The sequence below is a fragment of the Rhinoraja longicauda genome, chromosome 9 (assembly GCF_053455715.1).
Source record: "Rhinoraja longicauda isolate Sanriku21f chromosome 9, sRhiLon1.1, whole genome shotgun sequence".
NCBI lineage: Eukaryota > Metazoa > Chordata > Chondrichthyes > Rajiformes > Arhynchobatidae > Rhinoraja > Rhinoraja longicauda.
Window position 1 is genome coordinate 45,268,525 of NC_135961.1, and position 12,571 is coordinate 45,281,095.

General features: G+C 44.8%; 1 protein-coding gene across 1 annotated transcript in view; it reads left to right on the forward strand.

Annotated features, from left to right (window-relative positions):
* smyd3 (SET and MYND domain containing 3) overlaps nucleotides 1-12,571 on the forward strand; it is a 675,783-nt gene that overhangs the window by 475,199 nt on the left and 188,013 nt on the right. The window lies entirely within an intron of this gene.

The window sequence follows — 12,571 nt, forward strand, 5'->3', positions numbered from 1 at the left end:
TGCCACGCAGCCTTACATGCTTAACTGTCCGTGGGACGTGAACCCATGGCCAAAACCGCTAGCAAATGAACCGCAGTAGACTCCCATTGGCACGGGGATTTTGTTTGCAATTGTAAAGTTGATCTTGCAGAGTGTAATTTTCTTGGGGCAATGTATCAAAAGAATTATTCATGGAACTCCACAGGGTTGATCTGTCACCAAACTGTGAATGGGAAAGATTGTGCCACAATACTGTTTCTTGACACATTTCGAGGAAATTCACCAACATGCTGCAACGATTTTTCCACATTTTGTTTGCGTGAATCTTCTTTTCCTGAATATATGAATATGTTGATTCTGTAGCACTGATTGTGCGATGACATGACCTGCTGCTCTTCTGCCATGGTTCACTAATGTCTCTGAGACATTCTAGCAAATCTGCTGTTGATACAAAGACCCGAATTCACAATGACTTAGGGTTTCAAAATTGATTTTTGAAATGAGTTTCAAAATGGTCTTGGCCATAGAAGACAGAGGGCAGTAGTGGAGGGGTGTCTCTCTGACTGGACATCTGTGAGAAGTGGTATTCCGCAGGGATCGTTGCAGTAAGTTTGCAGATGATTAAAAAAATAACAGTTGTGGATAGTAAGGAAAATTGTCAAAGGATATCCTCGACCGTAGAACCAGCCAATCCCCATCGACCAACACTCTCCTCCGCCTAGCAGAGCTGGTTCTTACCCTCAACAACTTCTCCTTTGACTCCTCCCACTTCCTCCAAACCAGAGGCGTAGCTATGGGCACTCGCATGGGCCCTAGCTACGCCTGCCTCTTTGTCGGGTACGTCGAACAATCCCTGTTCCAGACGTACACTGGCCCCATCCCCGAACTCTACCTCCGCTACATCGACGACTGCATTGGTGCTACCTCTTGCACCCATGCAGAACTCACTGACTTCATACACTTCACCTCCAATTTCCATCCTGCCCTTAAATATACCTGGACTATCTCTGACATCTCCCTCCCGTTTCTGGACCTCACCATCTCCATCACAGGAGACAGACTAGTGACGGACATTTACTACAAGCCCACTGACTCGCACAGCTATCTGGACTACACTTCTTCCCACCCGGTCCCCTGCAAAAAGTCTATCCCCTACTCCCAATTCCTCCGTCTACGCCGCATCTGCGCCCGGGATGAGGTGTTTCAGACTAGGGCTTCCGAGATGTCCTCGTTCTTCAGAAAACGGGGCTTCCCCTCCTCCATTATAGATGAGGCTCTCACTAGGGTCTCTTCTACATCCCGCAGCTCCGCTCTTGCTCCCCCTCCCCCCACTCGCAACAAGGACAGGATCCCCCTCGTTCTCACCTTCCACCCCACCAGCCAGCGGATCCAACATATCATCCACCAACATTTCCGTCACCTACAACGGGACCCCACCACTGGCCATATCTTCCCATCCCCTCCCCTCTCTGCGTTCCGCAGAGACCGTTCCCTCCGTAACTCCCTGGTCCACTCGTCCCTTCCTACCCAAACCACCCCAACCCCGGGCACTTTCCCTTGCAACCGCACGAGATGCAACACCTGTCCCTTTACCTCCCCCCTCAACTCCATCAAAGGACCCAAACAGTCTTTCCAGGTGAGACAGAGGTTCACCTGCACCTCCTCCAACCTCATCTATTGCATCCGCTGCTTTAACGCAACTGATCTCCCGGTGGCCCAGCACTTTAGCTCCCCCTCCCATTCCCAGTTTGACCTCTCTGTCATGGGCCTCCTCCAGTGCCATAGTGAGGCCCGCCGGAAATTGGAGGAGCAGCACCTCATATTTCACCTGGGCAGTTTGCAGCCCGGTGGTATGAACGTCGACTTCTCCAACTTCAGATAGCTCCTCTGTCCCTCCCTTCCCCTCCTCCTTCCCAGATCTCCCTCTATCTTCCTGTCTCCACCTATATCCTTCCTTTGTCCCACCCCCGACATCAGTCTGAAGAAGGGTCTCGACCCGAAACATCACCCATTCCTTCTCTCCCGAGATGCTGCCTGACCTGCTGAGTTACTCCAGCATTTTGTGAATAAATAGATCATTTGGAACCATGGATGGAGAAATTGCAGGTTAATCTGGATAAATGTCGGACAAGTTTCAATCTGGACAATTTGGCAGCTCAAAGGTCAGAGGAAAGTTTACAATTAATGGAAGAACCCTTTGGAGCATTGATGTGCAAAGGGATGTTAGGTGCAGGTCTATAGGTCCCTGAGAGTGGCAACATAAGAAGACAGAGTGGTAAAGATGGCATATGGCATGCTTTCTATCGTCACTTGGGGCATTGAGTATAAAAGGGAGATACAAAAAACTGCAGATGCTAAAACACAAAATGCTGGAGGAACTCAGCAGGTCAGGCAGCATCTAGTGATTGAATGGACAGGTGATAATTTGGGTCAGGTCCCTTCTTCAGACTCAAGAAATGTTTTGCTCATTGAGTCCGGACGTCATGTTGCACCTGCATAAAATGTTGGTTTGGCCACATTTGCAGTATTTTGTGTAGCTCCAGTCCCTACAATATAGGAAAGATGTGGAGGTTTTGGAGAGTGCAGAGGAAGTTCACCGGGACATTTCCTGGATTAAAGAGCAAATACATATAAGGAGTAGTTGTACAGATTTTGATTGTTTTATCTGAATATTATTGGAGGCTGAAGGAAGTATATAAATATACAAGAGGTATAGATAGTTAGATAGTCAGAGTCCTTGTCCCAGAATAGAAATGTCAAATTCTAGAGTACATAGCGTTCAGCGGAGAGGGTACAGATCACGGGAGATATGCAAGGCAGGTTTGTTTACACGGAGAGTGAGAGGTGACTGGAATGCGCTGCCGGAGGAGTGGTAGAAGCAGATACAATGGTCGTTTTTAAGAGGCATTACATAGACACGTGAACATGCAGAGAATGAAAGAATGAGGCGGCTTGGTGGAGCAGCGGTAGAGTTGCTGCCTTGCAGCGGCGCTTGCAGCACCGGAGACCCGGGTTCGAACCCAACTACGTACGGAGTTTGTACGTTCTCCCCGTGACCTGCGTGGGTTTTCTCCGAGATCTTCCGTTTCCTCCCACACTCCAAAGACGTACATGTTTGTAGGTTAATTGGCTTGGTATAATTGTAAATTGTCCCTACTGTGTGTAGGATAGTGTTAATAAGCGGGGATCGCTGATCGGCGCAGATCCGGTGGGCCGAAGGGCCTGTTTCTGCGCTGTATCTCTAATCTAAACTAAACTAAACTAATATGGATCATATGCAGGCAGATGGAGTTAATTTAATTTGGTATCATATCATATCATATCAATACAGCCGGAAACAGGCCTTTTCGGCCCACCAAGTCCGTGCCGCCCAGCGATCCCCGTACATTAACACTATCCTACACCCACTAGGGACAATTTTTACATTTACCCAGCCAATTAACCTACATACCTGTACGTCTTTGGAGTGTGGGAGGAAACCGAAGATCTCGGAGAAAACCCACGCAGGTCACGGGGAGAACGTACAAACTCCTTACAGTGCAGCACCCGTAGTCAGGATCGAACCTGAGTCTCCGGCGCTGCATTCGCTGTAAAGCAGCAACTCTACCGCTGCGCTACCGTGCCGCCCATAGTATCATAGTCAGCACGAGCATCATGGGCTGAAGGGCCTTCTCCTGTGCTGTACTGCTCTATTTTAACTCATGGAAATGCAAATACAGGAACAAGTCTCCACGTGGTTTCCTTCCTTTGAAAAATGCACCTTCAGGTTGGCTCTTGAGTGCAACCAAAACAATGTATAATATCTATATATAAGAAAATAACTGCAGATGCTGGTACAAATCGATTTATTCACAAAATGCTGGAGTAACTCAGCAGGTCAGGCAGCATCTCGGTGCTGCACCGAGATGCTGCCTGACCTGCTAATGTATAATATCTTGCAGGAGTATTTGCAGGAGCATTGTGCCTCAGGGATTCATACCAACTGAAGAAATTAAGACAGGTGACCAAAAGACTGTCAGAAGAGTTAAGTTTTAAGGACCGTCTTTTGGGGGAAACTTCTGAAGCTTGGGGCTGAGGTACTTGAAGGCACAACTATCAGCTGTGGAGGGAGAGAGGGTGAGCAGAGAGAAAATTAGAAGTGAACAGGTTGAATGGAACTTATAGATTTAGGAGGGGTGCTGGGCTGAAGGAGCTTAGAGGTAATGAAGGGCTTAGGACCACAGTAGTGGAGAGAGGAGGGTTGAAACCAATGATATTTATAAAACCCAAGCATTGTAAGTCCGTGAGAGCAGGGTGATGGATAATCTCAGTGTACCTCTTTATTTCAGTGTGCAAAGATTCTTCTCATTTCTGAGCAGTTTATTCATAATAATTTTAAATGTTTCTTCTACATTTGCTTAACCTACCTTTAAAGATGTCCCACCTGTCTCCTCAAATATTTGTGGATAAAAACAGATTTTTCCCCTAAAATTCCTTCCTCTATTCCCAGTGCATATAACCATTAAACACTATAAGAAAATAACTGCAGATGCTGGTACAAATCGATTTATTCACAAAATGCTGGAGTAACTCAGCAGGTCAGGCAGCATCTCGGGAGAGAAGGAATGGGTGACGTTTCGGGTCGAGACCCTTCTTCAGACTGAAGAAGGGTCTCGACCCGAAACGTCACCCATTCTTTCTCTCCCGAGATGCTGCCTGACCTGCTGAGTTACTCCAGCATTTTGTGAATATAACCATTAAACACTCATGACTTGACTCACCAAGCTGCCTGCACACAACGTCTTTGTGCCTATACAGTAGATAATTGAAGGTTTAGTAGATTATTTGCATACATGTTTGCTGTTTCAGTTTCCAGTCAGTACATTTGGTTCGATAGTGGTAGCAGGAAATGACTGGTGGCGAGTTCATGGTTCTTTGAGGTAACATGAGCTGAACTCCAACAGCTCATTATCCTGGCTAATTTGGAAATGGAAACTTTGGATGTGGGAGAACTCTGGTGAATAGGAGCACAATGCAATCATTTAATTTTGCTTTGCTAAATATAGATTCAGTGTGGGTAATTTTAACTTAATTGTCTGGAGAGAAAGAGGTTAAAAGGATGTAAGGGGAAATATTCCTCAGGATTGGGTGGTGTGCTGCTTTTACATCCTTGCCAATGTTAATCTCTGATGGATTGGTTTTTAAAAATCAGGTAACGTACCTTGTTGTACCTGAGGCATATGCACGATGTTCCTTCAACTGAAGAAGTAACCAAAAAGGCAGATCAGGACAAAGCCCCAGATGTTGTCACTATGGACTTCATGGTCCTATGATAAGGTTCCATGTGGTAGGTTGGTCTGGGACATTAGATCGCATGGGATCTAGGGAGAGCTAGCCAACTGGATAGGGAATTGGCTTCCTGGAGGAAAGCAGAAAGTGATGGTCGAAGGTTGTTTTTCAGTCTGGAGGCCTATGACTAGTCGTGTGCCTTGGGGATGGTGCTGGGTCCATTGCTGTTTGTGATTTATATCAGCCATTTGGACGAGAATGTAGAAGGCATGATTAGTAAGTTAGCAGATTGCACTAGAGTGGGTGGTATCGTAGATAGTGAAGATGTTTATCCAAAATTACAACGGGATCTTGATCAGTTGGGCAAGTAGGCTAAAGAATGGTTAATGGATTTTGATGTAGATAAATGTGAGGTATTGCATTTTGGCAGTCAAACCAGGGGAGGACTGTGCAGTGAATGGCAGGTCCCTGGGGCATGTTGGAGAGCAGTGGGATTGAGGAGTACAGGTACCTCGTCTCTTGAAAGTGGTGTCACAGGTACATAGGGTGGTCAAGAAGGCTTTTGCTACATTGACTTTCATCAATTAGGGTAGTGAGTATAGAAATTGGGATGCTATGTTAAATCCCTCCCTATCTATGTCCAAGACACCACACATGCTCTTCGTCATTCATGTCCCACTGAATTAATTTCCACATACCTCGACTCCATCCTATTCCCCCTGGTCCAATCCCTCACACGCTCTTCGTCATCTTCAATGACTTCTGTTTTCCAGACCCCTACTCCCTCATCTTTACCATGGATGCCCAGTCACTCTACACCTCTGTCCCCCACCAGGAAGGTGTTAAAGCCCTCCGTTTCCAAGCGTACACTGGCCCTATCCCCGAACTATACCTCCGCTACATTGACGATTGCATCGCTGCTGCCTCCTGCACCCATACAGAACTCACTGACTTCAACAACTTCACGATTATTCACTTGCACCATCAAATTCATTTGGACCACCTGCACTCAAATTCACTTGGACCATTTCCGACATCTCCCTACCGTTTCTGGATCTCACCGTCTCCATCACAGGAGACAGACTATGAACTGACATCGACTACAAACCTACTGAATCCCATAGCTATCCAGACTACACTTCTTCCCACCCTGCCTCCTGTAAAGACTCTATCCCCTACTCCTAATTCCTCCGTCTACACCGCATCTGCGTCCAGGATGAGTTTTTCCATTTCCATTTCAATTTTGATCACCCTAAAATGGGAAGTATGGTGTTAAGCTGGAAAGACTGCTGAGAAGATTTGCGAGGGTGTTGCCAGGACTTGAGGGCAGAAGCTCATGGGAGAGGTTGGCAAGGTTGGCACTATATTTCTTGGAGCGCAGGAGCATGAGGGGTGTATAATATCATGAGGAGAATAGATAGGATGAATATTTTTTACAGAGTCTTTTACCCAGCGCAAGGGAATCAAGAACCAAAGTTTAAGGTGAGAGGGGAAAAGTTTAATTGAACCCGTGAAGCAACCTTTTCACACAGAGGGTGATGGATACATGGAACAAGCTGTCAGAGGAGGTAGTTGAGGCAGGTACCATAATAACTTTTAAAAGACATTTGTACAGGTACATGGATAGGAAAGGTTTACAGGGATATGGCCCAAATGCAGGCAGGTGGGATTAGTTAGCAGGGGCATCTAGGTCGGCATGGGAAGGGCCTGTTTCTGTGCTGTACGACAGAGTGGTGCAACTAGTGGAACACTGCCTCACATCTCCAGTGACACAGGTTCAATCCTGAACTCCCATGCAGTCAGTATGAAGTTTACATGTTCTACCTACAATACAATATATCTTTATTGTCATTGTACAGGGGTACAACGAGGTTGGGAACAACGATGACGGCATGGATTTCCTTTAGTAGCTCTGCTTTCCTCCCACATCCAAAGATGCGTGGGTCGGTATGTTAATTGGCCAATGTAGGTTTTCCTCTAACATGTGGGTATGAGGTAGAGTCTGGGAGGAATTGATGCGAATGTTAAAAAATATGACATTCTTCAGCAGTCTGAAGAAGGGTCTCAAACTTTATCCATTCCTTCCAGAGATGCTCCCTGGCCCGCTGAGTTACTCCAGCATTTTGTGTCTATCCGATTTAAACCAGCATCTGTAGTTCCTTCCATGACATTAGCATAAATGGGTACTTGTGAGTGCAGACTCAGTGGGCTGAAGTGGCTGCTTTCAGGTTCATAATAAACTCAATGTGAACAAAATGGATTGAACCCACATGCACAAAGTCCCATTGCCTTTGTTTGCTTGATTAATTCCTTAAAATAAATAAAATGAAATATGTTGGAGACGTCCTCAGGATGTTACTGTGCCAATTACAAACTAATTAATCAGCTCTCGGAGTTTTGTCAGCTTTAGCTGCTCAGGAATCCTGGGTTTTATTCAAGATGGTCTGAAGTTGGCTGATGGTGGAATCTGGGACACTTACAGTTGCGTCATGTGACACAGCTTCAATGACTGATGCAAGTACTAATGCGATACCCATCCCTCCAGTGCACGTTATAAATGGCAAGGTGACCGGGAAGGTGGGATCCATTTTGTCCCCCTCCTATGATGAGAGCTGATTTTTTACAGATGGCTGAGGTTTTACTGGAATAGGTTATATATGTGAGGAGGCAGTGTGTTAAGTCTGGGAATGTGTCTGAAGCCCCTACATTCCTACGCATGTTTAACTGCTTTTCATTGCACCACCATAATCCTGCTCACAAGAGACTTATTGTGTAAACTGGCTTACTGATATACTGGGTAGCCTCAGGCAGCCTGCTGGCTACCATTGACTCCATACACCAGACATAGAGGAAAGCTATGCTACCTATAAAGGACGTGAGTTCTGGACCCATGGCAGATCAGAACCTCCTACTGTCCAGCTTGAACCAGATGATGATGGATGGTATGCTGAGTGTGGAGACTGGGAGAGTAGAAGGTGGGGACAGGGAGGGATGGGGGTGGGGGGGGGGGGAATACAACCCTGTTTTTGTTTTGGCTGGAAAATGGATGAGAGAAGAAGTGCCAAATACAAAGGTGACATGGCTGGATTTCTGTCAGCTATGGCAGAGGGGAACCAAGGAATCGCCAAGGAAAAAGGAAGACATTTCGAGTGCACAGATCTGGAAAGTCTCATCATCAGAGCAGATATGCTGGAAATGGAGGAACTGGGAAAATGGAAAGGAGTTCTTAATAGAAGCAGAGGGAGAGGAGATGTACTTGGGAAGCTGTGGATGTTGATGGGTTTATAATGGATGTTGGCCGCCAAACTATCCCCAGAGATGAAGATAGAAGTGAAGAAGTCAAGAAAGAGTAGGTATGGATCATGTGAAAGTGAGAGCAAAGTGGAAATGTTGGAAAGTGGCAAAGGTGAAGATATGTTTTAGTCCTGTACCAGTGGAGTAAGTAGCGCCAATCCAGACACCAATGTGATGGAGAAAGGGGAAAGTTGAGGAAGGCCATCTGAATAATACTGAAACATCAACTGTGCCAATTGTTTATTTTTTTAAACTTTATGCTCGCTGTCTTTCCCCTCGTTTTGCTGACCTTGTATGGGTCCCTACGTGATTTCCAGCCTGAGGACCTAACGCACCACACAGATCCAAGGTCCTGAATTTCTGGTGCCCTCCCCCACCACTCTCAGGCCCCGAGTCTCCGACTACGCTCCATACACCAAAGGCCCAGATCTGCAGTCTCCACTTCCTTCACTCCATTCCTCGCCACCCTACAGGCTTCCTTTGAACCTTGGATCCAGCGCGTCCCAGATATGCTGTGCTTTCCTTTGTGCTCTCCACAATACACATAGGATGGCGTGTAACCTGTAGCATCCAAAGTTTGCAGCAACAGAGGCCAAATATATAAATAATCATTGGTGTGCTGTGCAGTGACTCTTTAGTGTCATTTAACAATTTCAAATAAATAAGCTTCTTAATTTCTCTAATGAGCGCTTACCAAAACTAATTGCAACCATTTTTGAAGATGCAAAGCAAGACCATGGTTATTCTTTAGGCCAAGAGTTAACAAAGGAATATGTTCCCTTTTGCTGGGCTGGTTGGACTTATGACAGGACTTGGAGGTATGACAATAACGAGGGGAGCCGTCCAACCCAACCGAGCCCACTACTTCAATCCACATGAGCTACAAGCTACCGACAGTTCTAATTGACAATAAATGATGGAGAAATTCACGAGGAAACCTGACTCAGAGAGTGGAAAACGCATTCTGATGTGATAGGAAGCACATTTCTGAGGTTATAAATAAGACACGACAGGATTAGATTTACCATATGAACAAAATTGGAACTGCATGTACAAAAAACAGATTTATACATCTCCTTACACATAGTAAACATAGGAATGATTTTGCTTTTACATGCAAAGATTATCTGTTACAATGGATAGGGTCAAAACGAGTGTGCTTTTGCTTCTCTCTCTCGCTCTCTCTCTCTCTCATGCTACTTATTAGGGCAAGGAATGTTGGTATTGAAAAAGGAATGTTTTTTATATCAGCTTCAAGCATCCCTGTGTCAGGTGCAACGAAAGGTCACGATTGTCAAAAATACAATTTGCCAGCAGCGACCGTTAGTCTTCTTGAAACAATGGCCCAGCACCCATATCAGCACAGCCCTTCTATTTATTACCAGTGCTTTCAGTGGTGGTAAATGTTTAATGTACACAGATCTCTTGGTCAATCAGGACTTTATTGGCTACTGAATCAAGTGGGGCTGACTTTCCATTAGTTTACCCTGCGAGCAAATCCAGCGGCTGTTCCTTAGACCTAGGTTGAAGCCAGCTTCACATATGCCTTAAATTAAATCATGGAAGGCATCCGATAACAATCTCCTGCACAGAAAGGATAAGTAGGAAGGATACACTAATGACGAATAGTTGGCTCTCATCCAGAAACAATTTTTTCTCAAGTCTGCTGGTGATGTGTTTGATAAAGAGATTGTAGCTTATTGACTAGCAAGGTTTTTTTTTCAGCAGAAAAGTGAAACAGAGGGAGTGGGCTTCTAGTGATGGAATGCTTGTGGATTCATTCTGTTTGCTATGTTTCATCTACTGCAAACTGCAGTTCCCTTAAATTGCCCATGAAAGGTTCCTTGTTCCAAACTCAAGCCTTTTAACCGTACAACTCTCAGGATCCCCTAAGATGTTATACTAGAGTACTGATGAAGTGTGGTCCTGTCATTATTGAGGCAGTGGTAGTATGTTCAGAGTGAGATCCTACAGTTATAATAAGTAACCTATTATTATTCAGGTGGACGCTCAGTCCGCCTGAACCTACCTGATCCCCAGTTGCTAAACATTTTAATTCTCCTACACATTCCCACACATACCTCTCTGTCCTAGGTCTCCTCCATTGTCAGAGTGAGGCTAAACAGCTTCTCATATTTTGTTTGGCAGCTTGCAGCCCAGTGGTATGAATATTGATTTCTCAAACTTCAGGTAGCCCCGGCATTCCCTCTCTCTCAATCCCACCCCCACCCAAGTCGCACTAGCTTCTCGATTTAATCCAACAAACAGCTAACAAGGGTCTGTTTCCTTTATCATCGTTACTTTTTTGGATATCTTTCATTCATTGTTTTTTATCTCTCTACATCATCATCTATATCTCTTATTTCCCTTATCCCTAACCAGTCTGAAGAAGGATCTCGACCCAGAACGTGACCCATTCCTTCTATCCAGAGATGCTGCCTATCCCGCTGAGTTACTCCAGCTTTTTGTGTCCACCTATTATTGGTATTGGCTTATTTTTGTCATGTGTACTGAGATACAGTGGAAAACTTTGTTTTATATGTTATCCCGGTAAATTATACTACACATGAGTATATCAGCTATGCAAAAGATAAAATAAGCAGACTGCACAATGTAGTTACAGCTACAGAGAATGTGCAGATGTAAAAAGTGCAAGTACCACAACAAGGTGGATTGGAATACTAGGAATACATCTTTCCTGGAGGTCGTAAGATCGCCAGACCTGAAAGTAGATTAAAGTGAAATATTGTTTTATGAACATTGAAGAAGAGTAAACGGGTTTTATAGTCAACTCCCCATTCCAGTTTCTTATGTTCCAATAAAGCCAAGGTCACCTAAAACACTGCTAACTCACATCAGCCAAGCTCACCCCATCACTTCTGTGCTCACTGACTCACACCACTGTCCATTTAAGTAATGAACTGATTTTAAAATTCAGTTCCTTGCTTTCAAATCCTGTAAGAGCTCACCTATGCCTGCAATCTCCTCCCTCATAATCAACACTTTGAAATCTCTGCTTTCCTTCATTCTAGCCTTTCACACGTTGCTGAGTTTTATCATTGCTCCATTGATGGTGCTGTATTCTCGAATACTTAAAATGGTTTAGAAACATAGAAACATAGAAAATAGGTGCAGGAGTAGGCCATTCGCCCCTTTGAGCCAGCACCGCCATTCAATATGATCATAGCTGATCATCCAAAATCAGTACCCCCATTCCTGCTTTCTCCCCATTTGACATCAGTAATGAAAGTCACCTGCATTGAGTGGGAATAATTGATCGATATTGTTTCCCCCCTAATATTATTTATTAGTCTCACCCAATTCATTTTTCAAAATACTGCAAAGTGAGGGTGAATTTGTGGTCCAGGCTTGTCCACTATATACAGAAAGAGGGGAGACCTCATTGAAACGTACCAAATAGTGGACTTCCGGTAGGCAGCAGAGCATGGTGGCTGATAAATAAACCTGCCCTAAATTATAAGTAAGCGAGTGTTTAAGTTTTAAATGAGTACACTATGAGTGGGGGAGTCAAAACAAAGAGCAGAAAGGTGCAAGAAAAGCAAGAAACAGAAGGACAGGCTCGAAGCGACACAAACGAAGACAAAAACAAATAAGTTGGCGGAGACGATGCAACAGAGGCCCTTCATGAGGGATTAAAAAGCATAAGTACACAAATCAGCAACTTGAGAAGAGAATTAAAAGCGGACTTCACATCATTCAAAGACGAATTCAAGCGGGATATGAGAGAAGAGCTGAAATGAATTATCAGATGGTGGTGAACACGCAAGCAATACAAGACCAAAATTAAAAAACGGAAGAAGCCGCCGCCCGAATAGAGGAGCTGGAAACATGGAGTGCTGCTGCAAACAACGTACTCCAAGAAACACTGAAAGATCAGAAGATACTTGTCAACATACTGAACAATCTGGAGTCCAGATCCCGAAGAAATAATCTGTGGATATACGGTGTAGAAGGCAGCTCAGTACCTCAGTTTGTGGAGAAACTGCTCGGAAGTGAAATGTCAGTCCTT